Raw genomic sequence first — 7,106 nt, 5'->3', positions numbered from 1 at the left:
GTGTAGTTTGGTGATGGTGATTTCAAGGCTGTTTCTTAAACTAAAAGGATCTTACTCTTTAACTAAAAGGTCTATCTCTGTAGGGATCCTTTCATAATGTTGTCAGACACTTAGAAAAATGATCTGAGTCTGTCAGCGGCAACAACAGAACTTTTAGTGGACGCTAACGGACGCTGAACATCTGTCCTGTAGGGTTACATTACAGCCTGGTTCACCTCTGACAGTTACAGCGTTCTCACTCAATACAGGACCAACTTCAAAGACGTCTAAGAAGTCACTTGCATCACCAATGCATGGGGAAACAGGGGCCAGGTTGAAAACACAAAACAAAATGACCTTTTTAATCTGCCCCTGGGACAACTCATGGCATAAATGGATTAGAGATTTCACTAATGTTAACTAATGCACAGCTGCACAAGGACCATCCCGCCTGTCAGTGAAGTTAACCAGGGCGCTGAACTCGACACATCGCTAAAGGAAAAAAACAAAGATTTGCACTGGCACAGAACTAGAATAGCAATATGTCACGGCATCTGAGGTCAAAAGGCATCGCTCCAAATCCTCACAAGCCTCGATTAAGATTAGATTGTCAGGGTATTATTTTGGTTTCTCGTGTGATTACATCATGCTGTAGTGTAACACTTTGAACTGTATCCGCATGCCAAGCCACAGACGTGAGAAAACACACAGCTGCGCCTTCAAATATTTCACCTGTGCCCGCTGAACATGTTGTATATTTCCATGAAGAAATGTTTACATACTGACACATTGCTCAGGTTAGGATAGACGTCTGATGTACAGGTAATTCATAAGTCAGTGGACCATGAGCTAGATGAATCGGTCCATCAGTTGCTGTTAATTTGTGATTTAAAAATTAGAGTAGTAGGAGGTTTATTGGATGTTTATTAATGGTGTGATTTCGAGAAACTGCGACGTGAGCAAAAATTATCATTTTTTTCAGTTTATTTTGTAGGATTATATGCTGCCTGTACTCTTCTGAAGCTCGTGGTTCGCTCTGACGCCTTAGAGGTTTTCTACTGTAGTGTTTACACTGAAAGCACACGGACAGGTCTCCCTAAAGCCTGATTTATGGTTCTGCGTTGAATCTAAGCCGTATATATATATATAGCCTATATTAGTGCTGTCAAACGATTCAAATATTTAATCGCGATTAATGTCATAGTTAACTCGCAATTAATTGCACATTTTTATCTATTCTAAATGTCCTTAGATTTCTTTTGGTCCCATTATTTTTTCTCATGTTAATGCTCTTATCAAGATGGAAAAGTGGATCGGCCTGGCTTTGTGCTTTTGTCGCCTGGCTTTGACGAGGGGGCAGAGAATTCGCATCAGCTGTGTGCTTGGCTTGGCCATCAGCTGTGTGCTTGGCCATCAGCCGTGTGCTCGGCCATCAGCCGTGTGCTCTGCCTTCAGCTGTGTGCTCGGCCATCAGCCGTGTGCTTGGCTTGGTCATCAGCCGTGTGCTTGGCTTGGCCATCAGCTGTGTGCTTGGCTTGGCCATCAGCCGTGTGCTCGGCCATTAGCCGTGTGCTCGGCCATCAGCCGTGTGCTTGGCTTGGCCATCAGCCGTGTGCTCGGCCATCAGCCGTGTGCTTGGCCATCAGCCGTGCGCTCGGCCATCAGCCGTGTGCTTGGCTCGGCCATCAGCCGTGTGCTTGGCCAACAGCTGGGTGCTTGGCCATCAAGTGGTATTTCAGACTGGACGTGCTGCGATGATAGCTCAGTTCACAACGACAAAACACACAGATCACTTTGGTCTTGTCAATGGAACCATTTGGCAACTTTTTAAAAGTAAACTTTCCATTCAGAATCTTATTGGCGTCCATTTCAGCGTCTCGTGCTCGCCATCCACTCAAAACGTAACGTTAGCCTACTACTCTTTGGCCGGCTCGCAAGCCCAAACAAGTGCGTGCGGCGTGCCTGTTGTTGTGTTTCCGGTCTAGCTAGATCTGGTGTGGTGTTGTAGTTTTTCTAACGTTACTAGTTGTTGCAACAGCATGTGGAAAAAACTACAAAGTTTGCTAGGCCAAAAAGAACGTTAATCTCGCGCAAAAAAAAAATGATGCTGTTAAAATGGGTTTGCGTTAACGCCGTTAATAACACGTTTAACTGACAGCACTAATATATATACATATACGTATGTTCACCGGCCAAATTGGCTCATAACTTTACAATGTTACCCGCCAAAAATCTTTTTTTACTGGCGGTTGGCAGGTATCAGCGGTGTAGTCTACGTGATACGCAGGTATACGCCATATACCCGCTAGGAAAGGTCAAGGATTTCCGTATTCCCACTTACAAAAGCCTGAGGATACGTAACGATGATTTTTTTTGTGACAGAACTTTTACACTTTATAAATTCACCCAGTATGTGTTTGTTTTTGTTTTTTTAACCTTTATTTATCCAGGTAAGTCGATTGAGAACAATTTCTCATTTGCAACGACGACCTGATCACATTCACACAGTTCCACATTCATACTGGAAGCTGCCCAGTACTACCACAGTCTGATCTGATCACATTCATACTGGAAGCTGCCCAGTACTACCACAGTCTGATCTGATCACATTCATACTGGAAGCTGCCCAGTACCACCACAGTCTGATCTGATCACATTCATACTGGAAGCTGCCCAGTACTACCACAGTCTGATCTGATCACATTCATACTGGAAGCTGCCCAGTACTACCACAGTCTGATCTGATCACATTCATACCTGGAAGCTGCCCAGTACTACCACAGTCTGATCTGAGTCACATTCATACTGGAAGCTGCCCAGTACTACCACAGTCTGATCTGATCACATTCATACTGGAAGCTGCCCAGTACTACCACAGTCTGATCTGCTGGCCACTGAGCAGCTCCACTGGAGCGGTTGGGGGTTAAGGGCCTTGCTCAAGGGCACCTCAGTGGTGGTGATGAGAGAGGGGACAAGTGCTGCTCTTTCACTTTTGCGAATATGAAATTAACTGATTTGGATCACTATAGACCAGTGGTTCTCAAGCTTTTTTCAATAATGTTCCCCCTTTGAACAGTTTTTTTTTAAAGCCATGTACCCCCTAACCAGCGCGAATAATTTTTGGTAGAGTGTCTATAAAGAGGAAGAATACAGCGATGTCAGCGATAGAGAACATTTAAATGCTGATGGAAAAAGGTGAGAAAAGATGGTAGAAAGAAGGAAGTAAGGCAAGAATAGGTCGAAAATGGTAACAAAAACTTTGAAAAGAGCAGAAAAAAAAAGAGACAGTAGAAAAAAGTATGGAAGAAAGGCAAGAAAAGGTAAAAATAAACGACAAACACGTCAAAAACAGAGACAAAAACTTCGAAGAAAGTGACAAACTTGTAGAATATATATATATAGAGAGAGAGAGAGAGAGAGAGAGAGAGAGAGAGGGCAGAGGGAGAGAGAGAGACAGAGAGAGAGAGAGAGAGAGAGAGACAGAGAGAGAGAAGAACTAACTACAGCCTTGTAACTGAAAAACATTTGGCAGAAAATCTTACGTACCCCCTGCAGTCCTCCAAAGTACCCCTAGGGGGACACGTACCCCCATTTGAGAAACACTGCTACAGACTATATGAGCTATAAAATGAAAGCAAGCTCAAACTACAGTCTATCTGTGTTTTGGTAAGCCTGCCTCTGAAGCTATACTGCTGCTTTGAGCGACACCGTAGCAGACCTTAACGTTACAGAAACTTCGGGAAATGAACCAGATGAGGCTGATGCTACATGGGGTAGCGTTATATGCATGGGGTGTCGCTCTGGGACGCATCGTTCTGGGATGGGCAAGTATGAAGCTGGGAGGGAAAAATCAAAGTATACTCACTAATTCCACCTGCTTGGGAGACAGAGGAAAACTGCAACCAAGAAAATGATAGCTCAACGCTGGCTCCCCCCTCACTCGCTTTGTATAAAACAGTGCCTGGCGTATTTTCTAGACATAGTTATGCTGGAGCTCTCTACAGCAAGGATTAACAAAGCCAAATCATCGACTATAGACCTATGGAAAAGCGCAGCAGCACAAATATCACACCTAATGACCTCAGCATCACAAGAACTAGAGGAGAGCGACTAGGCAAGGTGGGATTTCTGTTTCTTCATTTGTTTTCCTCGAGACCGCAGAGGGTTAGCAGGGGGAGAGGGTTCTTGTTTAATTTGTGTTTCTCTGTTCTGTATGTCTGCATATTGAAACAAATCAACAAAAAAAGTATACTCACTACCAAAAACTAGACTACACCGCTGGCAGGTGCCAATGTAAAGCCTTGGCTGTATCCCTACTCGCCACAACCACGCATACATATACCGGCTCTGCTACTTTCTTAAAGAGGTACGCAAGAACGACGCAGACACACCAGCGCATAAGTATAAATCCTCACAACGGCGTACATAAGCTACGCCTTAAACTCTGCGTAGAGGCAACGTCCAACCATAAATCAGCCTTAACAAATGTGGCTGCTCTGTTTGCCAAGGAGAGAAAGTGGAACAGGTTAGGTCATAAAAATGTGCAGCTGTACCTGCATGCACTGTGTTCGTGAGTCTGGCGTGCCTGGGCCCGTCTGCTTTTTACCCCAACGCACCTTTGGCACAAAGCAGGGCCCGTTTGCCTCCTCTGCCACGCCCGGATCATTCAACGCTTCAGCGTGTGTTGTTCACTGATCACAGCAACCCAAGGAAAGAACACCTCACAACGTGGAATGACTTCGATTTATACAGCTGTTTGCAAGTTATTGCAACGTCAAAACAGAGACGAAACAAAAAGTCCTATGCATGGAATGTCTTGTGGTTCAAGATATAAATATAAATATATATATATATACTTTGTAAGAATGTAATTCCATCAATGTTTACACTTCTTCCCCATTACATTCCTGTCAATACTTTATACACAAGAGGCCATTTTCTGCATGAATGGTGTAATCTGAATAAACTGGTCTGATAGCATCCACAGGATCGGCTGATAATCGGGACCAGACGGAATCTGCAGACGCAGAATCCGTAGGTTTTAAACTAATTAAAAAAATGAAACTCATAATGTTAACATGTCCACCCCAAGCAGAAAAACCAGACTGTCCTCTGAAAGATAGGTTGTTTGTTCAAGCCTCATTCTGACCTATATTTGTGTTTCTAGTAGCAGCACCCTCTAGTGGTCGTAGTAGTTCTGACGGGAGCATAGCAGGAAGTAAGGTGAGGAAGTATAGGAGCGCCAAATGTCCTGGTAACCAAATGTATTTTCCTACTATGGCCACGCCAAGACCCGCCCTTCAATAGCAGCTCGATTGGTTGGGGTTAGGTATTGACCTTGAGTGGTTAAGGTTAGGATAGCCGATTGGTCAGGGGATAGGATCTGAACATGTAAGCATGACGCCTGGCCAATAGTAGTGTGTGAATGCTATTGGAGGGCGGGTCCTGGCATGGCCATAGTAGGATTCGTACATTTGCATCCTGGTAAGGAGGCAGGTTGGGGGTGAGGGATGGGTCAAACAAACAGGACTTTCCCCCAGGAGACCGGGGGTCATGTCCCGTTAGAAAAGAAAAGGAAACAGAGTTTTTTTATCTTCACGGAACAAACTGAGCTGCGTCACGTTCTGCATCACGTGGTAACCTTCAGGAAGTGAAGTCACGTCTGATTTGAACCCAAACCTCCATCTTTTTATCTACTTAACGTGGTAGTTATGGTGTCTAAACCTAACCAAAGTGGGACCGTTTCACAACGTTAACGACGTCTTTAAAACCACGACCGTTACCTTCTCTGGTTTAGATATGAGGACGGAGAACTCTCCTGTGGGTCGTATTAAAGGGGAACAAATAACTGATATCATCGTGTGGTTTTGGAGGACGTTTTTGGCAGATTTACATTCTGGATGACAGCTGAAAACTGTATAATAGCTTCTGCAGTTTCCGTTTGGGTCTGCTGATAATCGACTGAGCACCATCATCAAAAGACTTTCAGATCCGACTCTCAGTAGCAGATATTGAGATGAATCTTTCCGTACATTCAAATCTCTTTAGTGTCTTGTTTTGTCTGCGGTGGCAGGCAGGGATTCAAACACCCAGCGGTAGCATCACACACTGTCTATGTTGTGCTACTTCAGCTACAGATGATGATTAACATCACAAATACTCAATAGTTTGAAAAAAAGAAAAGAAAAGCTACTTGATTCTGCCAGTTCAGTGAATGTTTCTTGCTTTATCTCTGTATTTGTACATAGTGCATGCACTGGGAAAAAATGTATGTTTGCAAATAACTTTGCATGTAAAGATTTTGCAGAGAGTTTACACAGAATCAATAAAATCGGATGAAAACTGACAATCCTCAAGTGTGTGAAGCCTTATTGGAGTCAAGGTATGATAAACTACTAGGGCTGGGATCAGCAGAGGCCTCACGATCACCATATCATCACGATACTTCTGTCATGATACTTCTGTCACGATACTTCTGTCACGATACTTCTGTCATGATACTTCTGTCACGATACCATATTATTGCGATTTTAACCCTTGTGTTGTCTTCCCGCCGACCATTTTCAACGTTTTGGATGTCTTTTTTGAAACTTTTGTTGTGTTTCCACCTATTTTTTTGTCATTTTTTTCAATGTTTTTTTCTGCACCTTTTGACGTTTTTGAAGTCAAAGTTCTTTTATAAAAAAAAAAACAATTAAAATGCTATGAAATTGAATAAAACTTAGCGTTGAAGAGCGTCGTAGGGAGCCATCCACGTTAAATGTTGAAACCTAAATTTCTGATATAGAAACTTTTTGAAAATGGGAGCATTAAACATATTGCAATATTCTGCGATAAATTGCAATTTATTATGTTTTTTTTTTCAACTTCACATTTTTCCGAATTTCAAATGATGTCCCCAAAAGGGAACGTTGTCAACATTAATAAATGACTCGACTTGGTATTCAAGCCTCGAGACTTGACTATGACTTGGTATTCAAGCTTTGAGACTTGACTTTGACTTGGTATTCAAGCTTTGAGACTTGACTATGACTTGGTATTCAAGCCTCGAGACTTGACTATGACTTGGTATTCATGCCTCGAGACTTGACTATGACTTGGTATTCAAGCCTCGAGACTTGACTATG

This window comes from Sander vitreus, chromosome 5 (genome assembly GCF_031162955.1).
Source record: "Sander vitreus isolate 19-12246 chromosome 5, sanVit1, whole genome shotgun sequence".
NCBI classification, from domain to species: domain Eukaryota; kingdom Metazoa; phylum Chordata; class Actinopteri; order Perciformes; family Percidae; genus Sander; species Sander vitreus.
Note: the sequence above shows the minus strand (reverse complement) of the source record.